Genomic DNA, 15,838 nt, shown 5'->3' with positions numbered 1-15,838 from the left:
TATACAAAAGAGACAAATGTGGGGAAATAAGATAAGAATGCACAAAAAGCTTCGGATAGACAAAGCAATAATAAAATCAATCGTAACCAATGATACAGAATATTGGAGTATGTCAAAGCGAGACAAAAGGAAAAATTATTGGAAAAGATGGGAAGCAAAAGCTTCCGTGGATGAATAACTAAATGAAACAGATTTTAAAAACTCGTGTAACGTAACAAATAATACATAGCAAGCCCAAAGGAAGATATTGGCCTTTCTATAGTAGCTTTTGACAAAAAAGAGCCCCTACCGAAAATCTTAAAAACAGATATCAGCATAGTTTTGGTAGGTAGTGCTGTTATTGCTAGTGTATTTTGCAATGAATATAAACTCATATGTTGCAGTAAGAAGGCGCTGCTTGGTGACGGTGTGACGGCTTTGGAAAGAGGTTACCAACATGAGAACCGTTGGTATAAGTATTTCCAGAGTGCAATGACTATCATCGTTTCCCTTTGAAGTCATCTACAAGAAGTAAAAGATGAAAACATAAACGAGTGGTCAGTTAGCAGGATTCCTGACTTCAAAGTGATATATTATCTTAAACTACAGTTACTGAACCGCTACCCTACACTGAATATCTGATTGCAAGATTGACTTTTGCACGAGAACACTTGGCTTGGAGAATAGTAGATTGGGGTCGTGTATTGTTTTCAAATTAATGGTGATTCTGTCTTACTGGCTCAGATAGAAGTGTGGCGATGTCCAAGCGAAAGAAATCTCAATCGTCAAAGGTATAGGCTCAGTTATGGTATGGGGAGATATAACCTGAAAAGTTCGCATGAACCTGATTAACTGATCTTTATCGATAAGGGGATGTTGAGTGCACGTAGGTTTCTAGCCAGAGGTTCTAGAAGACTATGTGTTACCATTCATGGTCATTTTTTGGACACGTCCAACATTTATACATGATTGAGGAGATTCAAATCATACGATCTGTTAGCTTGCTCGTAGTCTAGGTTTGAATCCCATTAAACATATTTGGGATAAGATTAGTATGATAAGATTGATCCAAAAGATGGCATAACCCAGACATCCAAAATGAAAGTTCTCCTCCAACACCAAATTGTTCTATATGGTCCACATAATGTTCAGAAAAAAGTCACACCATTTTGAGCGTCGGGTTTGGGGGGAGAGGGGGGAGAAATCGGTAAATTCGTAGTTTTTTGCGTTTTTCGTCAATATTTCTAAAACTATGCGGTTGAGCAAGAACAACCTTCTATACAAAAATGTTCTACATTAAATTTGAAATAAAAAAGGTCAATGCATAATCCTTCTAAAATTAACGGTTCCAAAGTTACAGAGGTAGTATAGTATAATTGGTCCAAAAAAAGGCCTAACCCAGACATCATAAATACAAGTTTTCCTCCAACACCAAATTGTTCTATATGGTCCACATATGGTTCAGTCAAAAGTTACACCATTTTGAGCGTCCGGTTTGGGGGGGGGGGCAGATGTCGGTAAATTAGTAGTTTTTTTTACGTTTTTCGTCAATACATATTTCTAAAACTATGCTTTAGCGCAAACAGTATTCTATACAAAAATGTTCTACATAAAATTTAAAACAAAAAAGGTCCTATACATAATTGTTATAAAATCAACGGTTCCAGAGTTACGAAAGGTGAAAAGTGGAGGTTTTGATACTTTTTATAGTTTTTGGGAAATTGATGATGATTTTGGATGGTGAGGTTGACGTTTCTTCAAGGGCTTATCACTAACATACGATCGGCTACTGAAATAGCATATTTGATATATAAAACCCAATCCTGTTAAAGAAAATCAGTAGGAAATTGCCCAAAAAATATAAAAAGTATCGAAACCCTCCACAACTCTGGAACCGTTGATTTTATAACAATTATGTATAGGACCTTTTTTGTTTTAAATTTTATGTAGAACATTTTGGTATAGAAAATTGTTTACGCTATAGCACAGTTTTAGAAATATTTACGAAAAACTTAAAAAAACTACTAATTTACCGACTTCTCCCCCATCTCCCCCCCAAACCGGACGCTCAAAATGGTGTAACTTTTTACTGAACAATATGTGGACCATATAGAACAATTTGGTGTTGGAGGAAAACTTTTACTTTGGATGTTTAGGTTAGGCCTTTTTTTGGACCAATTATACTATACTACCTCCGTAACTTTGAAACCGTTCATTTTAGAAGGATTATGCATAGGGCCTTTTTTATTTCAAATTTAATGTAGAACATTTTTGTATAGAAGATTGTTTATGCTAAATCGTATAGTTTTAGAAATATTTACGAAAAACGTAAAAATCTACGAATTTATCGATTTCTCCCCCCCCCCCCCCTCCCCCCAAACCCGACGCTCAAAATGGTGTGACTTTTTTCTGAACATTATGTGGACCATATAGAACAATTTGGTGTTGAAGGAGAACTTTCACTTTGGATGTCTGGGTTTGGGTCTAGTTATATCATACTAGATAGGCTGAAGACTTGAAGAAGTCTACCAAGACATGTGCTGGCCTTCACAAATTCTAGAGAGTTTCTCGACATACTGATACAGGAATAGGATTTTACGTCGTTCTCGTTGTTTTCCAATTTGTTATCACTGGCAGAGGAGGAAATACTCGCTTCTGTTGATTTTGATATTTCAACTAAAAGCATATTAAGTAAAGTTATTCATTTTCAATACTTCATTCACTAAAGTAAATTGTTCATTTCCATTTTCTTCAATAAACTTTGAACAACAGCAAGTTTTTTGTAAGTAACTAATTATTAAACCATGTAACCAATGACAGAAATCCGAAAAAATTTTAATTTTAAAAATAACTTAAATATGGTGTCGTCCCAATTTTATGTTCAGCAGTGTCTGTAACTCACTGTTCGGCAAACAGAGTGACTGCAAATTTCTAATGCTTGAAAAAAGACCTACTTTATGTACTTCTTGCATAAATTACTAATTTTAACTTTTATGGTTCAGAAAATATAATGGGGAGGGAGATTTTAGGCGTAAATTGGATACCCGTAATCGTATTCTTGACATCTAACAGAAAACCAAATCAAATTCAAAAAATTGTAAAACTTTGTAAAATTTATGTTCATTGCTTTAATTATATCGTAGTATGCAGAAAACATAAAAATGACAGCTAAAAATGACCTAAAAACTGAAAGTAGATAAAGATAAGTCTATCTAGTACGACTAATCATTTATCTGCCTACCATCATAGCATAGTAATTTCCCCCCTAAATTTTGAATACCAAATCGACATTGTTTTTACATTCAAACGTCTCTTATTCATGGAAAGATAACAAGAGTCAAGAAATTGTATTTTTATAAAAGTCGTCTAATTTCGTCTAGTAGAACGATCAATTACTGGATTCCGACTTCAAAGTCTCTTTCAGTCTGGTCCCTTGCATCGGCGCTGAACTGAAAAATCGCCTTGGAAAATTTAATGATGCGTTGAAATTTTCTTTTCGGCTTTTCCGTCGACGACAGAGTTAGTTTAAGGACTGTAAGGATCGTAAGGAGTCATAAGGGTTTCGCGAGAGTCGCCGAGTCGCATCGGACTCGACTCATGATGAAATTCATTGTGAATTCGAGAGGGTTAAAAGGATTTGCTAATTTGCCGGGGTTAGTTGCTTCGTGGAATTTACACATTGTTACGGAAAAAGGGTTTGATGGTATCTGGCGGTTGGGTCTTTTTTATGACCTAAAGTATTCGTGAAATTTGAATTTAAAACGCTAAATTAAATATAAAATGATTTGTACAAGGACCCGAGAAAGATTTAAAAGGAGCACATGATCACGTTGTGCATATTTTGCTAAAATATTTTTTGGCGAATAGATTTTACAAACAAAACTACACACACCGGCAAAAATAGCCGAACACCTTAAAAATGGGACATGTTTGATGTCTTAAATTTCCTAAACCACTAGTCCGATTTGAGTGATTCTTTTAGTATGTTATAGCCTTATTGTTTAAGAATATCGTTGTAATAATATTGTTGCTAGAGAGGTAAATATCATTTTATCCCGGGTGTACCAAACATACTGTGTTTTTTTTCTTAAAGTTTGGAACACCCTGTGGAATATTCTAGCATATGTAAAATATTAAAATTAATACTCGATTGTAGACTTAGGCTTTTTTAACATTTTCCGTTTTGATTCATTTACTTATGTAAGATAATAAAAAAGTTATGTGCGTTAACAACTATCCATGTTTTTCATCAATAAATCCTCATAGTAGGGGAGGAAAGTATACTAAATTTGCAGTTACTCGAGCGTTATGGGGACCTATTGGATTGTGAAGAGTATGTGCTAAAATCAGAAAAATGTTAAGTTAAGTGTTCCATAAAGTGGGGGACTTTTCATTTTTTAATTTAATTTTCCATTTGAAACAATCTTTTTTCTCCGATTATAGCGATATCTATCCATAATTCGAAAGAATGTGTCAAATAAAAGTTGCTTATTTTTACGTAAAGAATCCAAATGTGAAATAAAAATTGGGGGCTCCTATTTGAGATTTTAAATTAAATTCCCCACCTAACCTCAGTGGGGGCTCGTGACACCCCACGGAGAAGGGTGGGGAGTAAATTAAAATTTTTAAATACGAACCCTGCGATATTTCGCGAAATGAAGATCAGATCGTAAAACTGCAAAATACACCTATTCAATATTTTTCAAAAATCCACCGAATGGCACCAAACACGACCCCCCACGGAGGTGGGGTGGGGGGTTACTTTAAAATCTTAAATAGGAGCCACCAATTTTTATTGCAGATTTGGATCCACGTAAAAATAACATTTTTTCCAATTATGGATAGATATGGCCTATACTTCCTATAATCGGAAAAAACGATTGGTGGAAATGGAAAATTAAATTAAAAAATGGAGAGTCCCACACTTTATGGAAAACTTAAGAAAACTTTTTTTTGTTTTAGCACCCACTCTTCACAATGAAGTAGCTCCCCATAACGCTCGAGTAACTGCAAATTTAGCATACTTTCCTCCCCTACTATGAGAATTTATTAATAAAAAGCATGGCCAGTTGTTAAAGCACATAACTTTTTTATTTTACAACATAAGCAAATGAATCAAAAAAGAAAATGTTAAGAAAGCCTTAGTCTACAATCAGGTTTTAATTTTAATATTTTATATATGCTAGAATATTCCACAGGGTGTTCCGAACTTTAAGAAAAATACACAGTATGATTGTAACACCCGGTATAAAATGACATTTACCTGTCTAGCAACAATATTATTACACCGATGGTCTTAACTAATAAGGCTATAACATACTAAAAGAATCACTCAAATCGGACAACAGGATTAGGAGATTCGAGACATCAAACATGACCCATTTTTAATGTGTTCGGGTAATTTTGCCGGTGTGTGTGTGTATAATAATCAAGAAATCGTAAAAATACATTGTACAATAGAAAAAAGTAAAAAATGCTGTCTAATAAATTTAGCGCATAAAACAGTGCAGTTACTCGAGCGCGTCAGATTAGCATATGGGGAGAAACCTGGTACCCTGCAGATGTACCTCTACCATATATTGGCTCTTAACATAGGAGAGTTCAAGGAGGCCCGAAAAAAATCTATTATAAAAAACTCAAAATTGTCAGATTAAGATAAGGTCAGTTAAGAACATGCAAAAAAGTGTATACTGTTATATTTCTATTTGATATGAAAATTAAATTTTGATAATTATAAACAAAATTCAATTTAATATAAAATATTTTCAATTTTCTCAACCACGGGCATATAAATTTAAAACAACCTGTATACAACAAATTGTTATATGTAATTTTAAGAAGTGATTAGAATAAGCGTACGAAACTCGGAACAATGTGCTTAGATAAACAAAGTGAATGACGCGTACCATTATCGTTCTTCTCGGAAGGTCGATCATTAGCCTATGCTAAATAAGACTCATTTGAAAGAGAGAATAGGTCATTAAAATTTGTAAATAGTTAGAAAGTATTTTAGAATGGGAATTAAATATTTTCTTTTGAAATCCATTAAGCATATTTAGAAAGATTAAAAATTGGTTTTGAGGAATATTACGAATGAGAGTTGGTGGTGGAAGATTGATTTGTGAATCTGGAAGGGATATTTAGAAAGTAGGTGAAAGAATGACAAAGTGAGATCAGAATGTTTTGAGCTGTCGAGAAGTGAAGTCGAGTAGTAGACGGTAGTGTACGGAGAGTGAGAAAGCCGGTAGTTCCGTGAGTGTGGAGTATCTATCGTGGAACGAGAAGTAGGCCAGGTCGAGAGTAAAAGAACCTCCTTGAGCCAAGAGTGTCCCGGTAGCTGATAGCAGTTTCGAAAAAGGTAGAACACAGCATCACAACAAAAGCAGGAACGAGAGCTATTCGAGCTAGTTTTTCAAAGGAGAACATTACTGGAAGCCAGGACGAGGTTTGATCGCAGCCAAGGATAGCAGGAAACGGGTCTTGTGTGAGGACATTTTCAGTTCACCAGGAAAAGGTCAGTCTCATTTGTTTGGACATGAATGTATGGGTTTTTCGTATTAAATTCCACATAAAAAATTGAATAACATAATCAATAATATCAGAAAAGCTTCATCAAAGTTAAATAGAGTTGTTCCTAATAACTCCTAATAGTTAAATGTTAATAAAAACTTTCAATTGAAAACCAAAAGGAAATAAGATTCCCATTTGTAAATGTTATGTTTAAGAATAATAAGAAATAGCAAATATTAAGCATTGATTGCCTTTTAAATAAAATAAAAAATATTTTGATTATAATTGTAACCCATATGTGTATTTTTTTTACTCTTTTCTTTTCTATCCCGATTAGGAACCATTAAGAAATATTTGAAGCCACGAAAGTAAGTAATTAATTTATAATTCGCCCTGAGATTGAAAACATATTGATATGTGATCTGGTTAATTAATTAGATTAGTATTAATACATTGATTAAATTAAGTGACATATAAGAATATTATCTCATATCAATAATCAAGATCACATCAATACATATTTCAAAAATCTGACGATTTGAGCCGGGCGTAGGAAAATGGGTGACTCCCAAAGTTTCACAAGAAAAAAGCGAATATTTCGCGAAATGAATGACAGATCAAAAAACTAACAAATATGTGCTCAATATTTTTTAAAAATCTATCGAATGATACCAAACACGACTTCCCACGGAGAGGGGTGGGGGGTAAATTTAATATTTTAAATACGAATCCCGCGATATTTCGCGAAATGAACATCAGATCGAAAAACTGTAAAATACACTTATTCAATATTTTTGAAAAATCTATCGAATGGCACCAAACACGACCCCCCACGGAGGTGGGGTGGGGGTTACTTTAAAATTTTAAATAGGAGCCCCCATTTTTTATTGCAGATTTGGATTCCTTACGTAAAAATAAGTAACTTTTATTCGAAACATTTTTTCATATTATGGATACATGGCGTTATAATCGTAAAAAACGATTGTTGGAAATGGAAAACCAAAATTAAAAAAATGGCAAGCGCTCACTAAATGGAAAACTTTTCGTAACTTTTTTTGGTTTTAGGACCTACTCTTCATAACCCAATAGGTCCCCATAAAGCTCGAGTGACTGCACATTTAGCATACTCTGCTCCCCTACTATTATAAACTATTGTAAATCTAATGAGCAACAAAAGATGTTGGTTTGTAAAAGTCCGCCCATTCAACACCTCACTTTATATTTCTGTTGTTAGTTACTAGCGTTTTTTCTACACAATCGTTCAAATGTACTTAATTAAGTCTTATCGCCATAGAAATATTGTTATGGTGCTTCTCAGAGGCTTTTTTCAGTGCGTCACAGTTTTTCGATTTCTTTCTAATGCATTAAGTGACAGAAAAAAAAGTACATCGGTGATATACTCATTTATAACATTTATTCTAGTTGTTGATAGATGCCGCTATAATTAAAACATGATTTACGTATGATTTTTACGACTATAATCTGTATAATCTGTATAATCTGACTATAATTTATACCACTATACAAATCAAAGAACATACCTCTTTATAAATAAAATAAATACGATTTATTTGATTTTTTACCAAATTGAAATCATATTATAGTAAATAATTTTTTTCCGATTATAGCGCCATCTATCAACAACTAGAATAAATGTTATAAATGTGTATAATCACGGATGTACATTTTTTCTGTCACTTGTGACGCACTCAAAAAAGCCTTTGAAAAGCACCATAGAACTTTTTCAATAAAACGATCTAATTTTTATAACTGTATAACGATCCAGCTTTTATGAATATGATTATTTATAGTATTGGAGTTTTCTTAATAAACAAAAAAAGAATGAAGGCAATTGCTCCATGGAAAGCCGAGAAAATGCATTTTTTTAACGTATACCGATGTTGAACTTTGAGGGTTACATTTTCTCCAACCTAATTTTTGATTGGAATTTTGCTATTTTTGGCAATTTTCACACGTATTATCGATAGTTTTTAATATAATAATATATGTTATGAATATTTTAATGATATGAAAATTGGTGTGGAGAAAGGGGACAAAAATAAAAAGGTGTTGGTTTAAAAATTATGATCCTATTGTTTATATCTTTGCCGTAAATTCCGGTCAACTTTCACCGGTTATATCTCAGGAAATACTCATTATAATTAAACGTTTTTTCTTTTAAAAGAAGCGTCCTGCCGCTGTTTTTCGAATACCGTTTTTACAATTTAATTTAGTTTAATATTTCCCGAGATATTCTATTTGTTTATAAGACAAAAAATTCTTTACAATTTTAAAATATTCCTGAGGCTGCTTAAATAGTCCAATTTCAATTCTGTAAAGTACATCAGATAGGTATAGTGTCTTTTTATGAAAAAATCATAGTTATTCTTATGCATCATAATTATTGTCGTTATTATAGCGACCGTAAATTTTTAATTAACAATTCAATTGTTGCTAACCTGTTCATGTATAAAAAGTGCTTTTACATTACCAAGTTATTTAATTATTGATTAACAATTAATTATCTAAAAGTTTAGTTGAAAATTAAAGATTTTGTTGGAAAAACCCGCTATTTCAGGGGAAAGTTTTCGTCGGAGTAAATCGGAAAAACACGTCTCTATGCAGAATTTAATTGCGGTGAATTTTTATTTGAGTGTTTTTGGTGTAAAGTTAAAATCTTTGGAGTTATAGAGTAAAAATTGAAAAAACACGATTTTCGGGCGCCATTTTGTTTATAAAAAAAGTAGCACACTATCTGCGGACTTTGCATACCTATATTATTAATATATACAATCATAAGATTCGATTCCAGCAATAAAATTGCTGGTAAATAACTTTTCCCAAAAATGGCCTATTCTCCGATAATCAGCCCAGACTAAAAGCAAAGGAAACAAAACGTTTGAGTTAATGGAGAAAGTAACAGGAGTGGTCACGAAACAAACAAACCAGGAAGTTGTTTAAGCACTTCATAAAATACAGAAAGGAAATAAATCAGTACAACCAGCTGATAGTCCCGAAGAAGCGTTGACAGCTCTAGACAGAAGACGAAGACAGTGAAGACTAGTTCACGAGAAATCAGATTTAAACATTAGTCGGACAAAAATACAATATTTGCGAGGCTCATAAAGATGGAGTTCCTACAAAAAAAATGACAACAACAGACGGAGGTGCATGCAGTATAATTCGGGTAGGAGGGATGAAGTGGAAGGAAGCAAGTGGCATATTTTGGTACAAACAGATTAGGTATGTAAAAGTGCCATATAGTCCAAGTAATGAAGCTTAAAATAGGACAAAACCTCGCAATTTTTACAGAATGGATCGATTTGCTTGAAAATTTGAGAATAAGTAGTGGATAGTCCAAGGATCAAAATCTATATGATGCCAAAAGGCGCTTTTACCATGGGGGTAGTTGCCACCCCATCTCGGAGGTGAAAATTTTTTATTATATTTTGACCACAAAAAATGGTAAAACATTCATTATAAGCAAAAAACATTCTATACATTTTTTTGATAAAATTAATAGTTTTCGATTTATTCGCTATAGAAAGTGTTGTTTTATATCAAAAAAATAAATGTTTTGAATCAGTTTTCTGCTAATAACTCAAAAAGTTTTCGTTTTATCAAAACAACTTTACTTAACAAAAATATACCTTTCGAAAAAATAAACAAAACCGTCTTTTTTATTTTCTTTATGACCAATAGTAATCGAGCTATACTTTATTATATGTTAGCTCTTCTTCGTCAAATGCTAAATATTGTAGTTTTAAAGTCAAAAGACGGCAAAACTATGCATTTTTCGAGGATAACTTGTTTAAATTAATTTGAAGTATTTAAAAATATCTATCAGAAAAAAAGTACGTCGGTGACGGGTCTAGGACGTTTCATCGCCGCCGTTTCGATGCCGCCAGTTCGATGCCGATGCCGGCCGATTCATCGCCAGTCAATTAATCGCTATCTGATATATTTCCGAATTTTCGACAGTTACAATTATTAGTTATTTTTAGTATTAATTAGGAATTCTAGGAAATGCGAGATATGACGGCGATGAAATGGACTGGCGATGAACCGGCGGTATCGAAACGGCCGGCGATGAACCGGCGGCATCGAAACGTCCCATTCCGTCGGTGATTATACTCATTTATAACATTTATTTTTCAGAAAAAGTTATAATAAGCACCCCTTGATATAACGAAAAAAAAAAAAAAAATAAAACCGGACTTGTGTCCATTTTGCAAGGTTCAACTTCTGTTTCCTACACTAAAAGAGAATGATGATAATGATTTGTATTTTAGAGAGATTTTCACTTATTAATTTAATATTAGTTTGGATCAAAACTGCGTCAAATTTGCATATTTCGGTAACGTTTATTAATGGAATCGTTATATTGAAAATTAATGTTGTAATCCCGAGTACAATAGGTATATTAATTAATAATATGCAGTAATACGCTTAACTAATGATAACTAAACATGGAATTTTCTTTCACTCAAACATCAGGTACATAACCCAAAATTATAAACAATTCATAGATACAAATTACATCGTACATATTTCATATATATTCCATGCAACTCATAACGGACTTAATTAACAAATATTCACGTCATACTGTAAAACCGCACCATACTATGTTGTAGTAAATTCATTTATTGATATATTAACAAATATTGTCAATACAACATATTGGGTTTTAATAGAAGGACGACTAATACATAATTCAAACAAATTCCGGGATTAACAGAATTGTGAAATATTCGATAGATTATATTATTACTAGATCAAATATGATGTAAAAATATGATGGTTTAAATATCAAAGAGTGGAACAAACAATGGAAAAATATTACTAAAATTATTACATACATGAAACAATAGGAAAATGTAAAACAATTAAAGAAGGTTAACACACAGAAAATGGTAACAAGTTTACAGCTGGTTCAAATCCAAAATGATAATCAGTGTTTTTTTTCACATGCAAAAAATAATCTTATATTTTTTACTGTATTAAACCAATAATTACAATCCTCAGTTTTAAATATTTTTTAAGCCAACCCATCTCTATACAATACAGATAATTTGCTAAGCATTTTGTGAACGAACGTCTCTTAACTGTTGACCAGCAAAGGCAACAGAAGTGCATATATCTCTCTTGTATTACAGTGGAACCCCGATAAGTCTACCTCCGATAACCCGGAAGTCTGGCTAACCCGGACCGATTTTCATCAGACAAAACAAACATTTTTTCACTTTGACTGAGTTTTTCCAAGAAATAAACAATATTATTCAGGGTGTTTCAAAATAATGTACATTGTAAATGTACATGTAAATATTTCAAAGGTATGTCATAAATTAAATCACGCATTCCGTGGACAAAAATAAATTGATTGAATCCAACTGAACTTAGTACAAAAGTGTACACAAAAAAAGTTACAGCCCTTTGAAGTTACAAAATGAAAATCGATTTTTTTTTCATATATCGAAATCTCTTAGAGACCTTTCATTTAAAACGGACATGTGGCATTCTTATAGCAGCAACATCTTAAAAATTAAAGTGAAATTTGTGCACCCCATAAAAATTTTATGGGGGATTTGTTCCCTTAAACCCCCCCAAACTTTTGTGTACGTTCCAATTAATTCATTATTGTGGTACCATTAGTTAAACACGTTTTTAAAACTTTTTGCCTCTTAGTCTTTTTTCGATAAGCCAATTTTTATGGATTCTTTTTTAATATGTTTACATAAAAATTCTATGGGGGTTTTTTTCCTTTAAACCCCCAAATGTTCGTGTACGTTCAAATTAAACTATTATTGTGGTACCATTAGGTAAACACAGTGTTTTTAAAACTTTTTTGCCTCTTAGTCTTTTTTTGATAAGTCACCTTTTATCGAGATGTGGCTTCTTCTTCAAAATATACCTAAAAACGCTGGACGGAAGGGCCGCCCGAGAACTTTATCGTACCGATCTATTATCGTTATGGTACTAGATACTGGAATTCTATAAAAATAACAAAGTTACTCGTTATTTTGATATTTTAGAAACACCTACTGTACTTAAAAGTATTTTATGGTTCTACGCATCATTAATTCCTGCATTTGAGAAAATGTTCGATGCCATATTTCGGGGACACACTATAGATGTGTAGACTATTGCATAAATCAATAGAATATTATAGTCATACTTTCATTTCAAATTAGTTCATTTTTCTGAGAAATTAATAGTTTACAATATTTGCATTTCATTCTATTTCGATTACGCCAGTCAATGCGCGAGATTAAGAACAAGATATTATCTCCAAATTCTATCCTACTGCATGGATTTTAATGAAATTTTGGGAGTAGCCCAATCTCCTAATTCAAAGTCTATCCTATATACTATGGCGCTTTTATCATGGGGGAAGTTCCCACCACTTCTCAGGGGTGAAATATTTTTATTTTCGAATTACATGGAGAAAAAGGAAGATTTTTAAGAAAATTTAAAAATTCATTCTATAATTTGATCACATTTTTTAAAAAAACCATTCATTTTAAACCCGTTCAACATTTTGAAAGTAGAAATAACACTATATATATATTAAAAGGTATTGTAGAAGGAAAACAATGCATTTAAATTATGGTAGATGGGGAGTTAAATGTATATACTTTTCATTTTTCCTTAAAGTACATTAGTCATATATTTTTTTGCACCATATCTCGCTTAGTTTGTAAGTAACCGACATTTAACGGTGCTCGTTTTAAAGGCCTTTTCAAACACTACAAAAGGTGTTGGTAGCATTATACACCTAAAACCTACCGTTCCTCTGTTATTTCAAGTTGAATACACCAATTTGAGCATGCACCAAAAAACAAACTATTTTCACCTACCATATCTCTTTTTGTATTATAAATAGAACATTTACGAAGGAACGAATCTCTTTATTATTTATAATCTAAAAAATGTTTTATATAGTGTTTTTAGTTAGATGCATAGTTTTTAAGGTATTCACAAAAAATCCGTCCGAAAAGGTGTCATTTTTCAATGAAAATGGCCAATTTTCAACTACGCATAACTCAAAAAGTATTGAGTTCCAAAAAAAAAGTATAGACCAGTTTTTGCTTAGAAATAGGTTCTTTAGCCACTTTCGTGCTTATTTTGACCAACAAATTTTTCACCCCCTTGAAGAAGTGCGAACCGCCCCAAGATAAAAGCGCCATAGTATATAGGGTAGATTTTGTTTCTTGAGCTATTCCCTACTTACTGTGAAAATATCAAGTACATCAATGTAGTAGGATGGAATTCGGAGCCAAATACCCTCATTGACTGCCCTACAATAATGCTCTGCTATGAACGCGTGAGAGAGGACACACATAAGATTATAGCAAAATTTATATTTACCGTAACTTTTCGAGTTTTTGAGCTACAGCAATGAATTTTATGTCATTGGAAAGGTAATTTTGCATTCTTTCAAAATATGTTAAAATATATAGGGCGTATCTAAAAAAATTAAGATTTTTTATTCATTTCCGGTTCAACCGGAAGCCATATTTTTGGTAAAATTTATTGTGATAATAGATAATAAAGTACCATATATGTTTGCAAAATTTCAAATTTTAGTTTCTATTAAGAAGGAAGTTACGGGCACTCGAATATTTTTTTATAAAAAATTCATAACTCCCCTCCTATGGGGAGTTAAGATATATGACTAATGTCATTCAATTTACTGATAGGATATCAAAGATATATCAAAAAATAAAAAAATTCCTTGGAGCCATTTTTGAGAAAATCTAGTTCAAATTTATGTCAAAATGTGACCCCTTAAATATAGGCAACCCGTAACTTTTTCTGAAAAACGATAACATCCTTCTTATAGCCCCATCTTTAGACTATATAACGACTTTTTCAAATTAAACTTATCTTCAACAAGTTTTTAGATAGATAGGGAAATGTGTCGGGTGGGCGGTCGGCCATTTTGGCCGCCATTTTGAATTTGGAAATGTCAAATTCCGTATTTTTATTTACCTATCGATGAGCTTACTTTGAGTTGAATTTCATTCATTTCGGTCAAAATTTGCAAAAATGGGCCCAAAATAACCCCCCTATTTCAGCCCCCCTTTGAGAGGTTTTTTTTAAAAGCTTAGTTTCTCGACAAAATTCTCTTAAACTTACTCATACCGAATTTCATCAAAATCGGTCCAGTAGTTTTTGCTGGGCGGTGGCGACATACGTACGTACGTACGTACGTACGTACGTACATACTTCCGACATGTTTTTTTTATTTGCTTTTTAGACTCAGGGGACTCAAAACGTCGAAAAAAAGTGAAATCTGAAAAAATTTTTTTTGCACGATCCTATAACTTTATCTATTATACTATACTACGTATATAGTACGATAAAGTAAAATGGAAATTATAAATAAATTTTCAGATTATTAACAGGTACCTATATCATAAGGTACTTAACCATATACAAATATGTGGTGGATTCGACAAATATTCAAAATATCTAGATAAACACTGGCTTATCGAAAAAGTACTAGGAGGCAAAAAAGTTTTAAAAACATTGTGTTTAACTAATGGTACCACAACAATAATTTAATTGGAACGTACACAAAGGTTTGGAGGGTTTAAGGGAGCAGGACCCCCATAAAATTTTTATGGGGTGCACAAATTTCACTTTAATTTTTTTAAGATCTTGCTGCCATAAGAATGCCACATGTCCATTCTCAATGAAAAATCTCTAAGAGATTTCGATCTATGAAAAAAAATCGATTTTCATTTTGTAACTTCAAAGGGCTGTAACTTTTTTTGTGTACACTTTTGTACGAAGGTAAGTTGGATTCAATCAATTTATTTTTGTCCCCGGAATGCGTGATTTAATTTATGACATACCTTTTTGAAACACTATACACATGTATACATCTGTATGTAATTTAGATGTACTGTGCATATGTATTTCATGTTTTTGCAATTATAATGTGTATTTGTTTATTATTTATATGCATTTTATTCATTTTTACCATATTCTCCGGCTAATCCAAATTATCAATATCCTGGATCAGTCGCGGTCCCGATTAATCCGACTTATCGAGGTTCCACTGTACTTGCCGAGGGGTAAAGACTCTCTTGTGCTAGCTTTCGTTGGCAACATATCTATCTCAGTACGTGTGAACCTTAATCTAGGTTCAACTATTAACGCCTATTAAAAAAAAAGGATACCAAATGGGAGAAAAACAACTTAAAATAATCTGCAACTACGCAGACGACGCAGTACTAATTTCTCAAAGTGGAAGTGATTTACAACGTATGCTACACCAATTTAATATAACCGCTACATAATTTAACATGTTAATTTCCCCAAAAAAGACTAAATGAAT

General features: G+C 32.5%; 1 protein-coding gene across 2 annotated transcripts in view; it reads right to left on the bottom strand.

Annotated features, from left to right (window-relative positions):
- LOC114326010 (polypyrimidine tract-binding protein 2) overlaps positions 1-15,838 on the bottom strand; it is a 496,863-nt gene that overhangs the window by 201,688 nt on the left and 279,337 nt on the right. The window lies entirely within an intron of this gene.

This window comes from Diabrotica virgifera, chromosome 7 (genome assembly GCF_917563875.1).
Source record: "Diabrotica virgifera virgifera chromosome 7, PGI_DIABVI_V3a".
NCBI lineage: Eukaryota > Metazoa > Arthropoda > Insecta > Coleoptera > Chrysomelidae > Diabrotica > Diabrotica virgifera.
The sequence above is the reverse complement of the archived record's forward strand: the minus strand, read 5'-3'. Positions and strand labels throughout refer to the sequence as shown.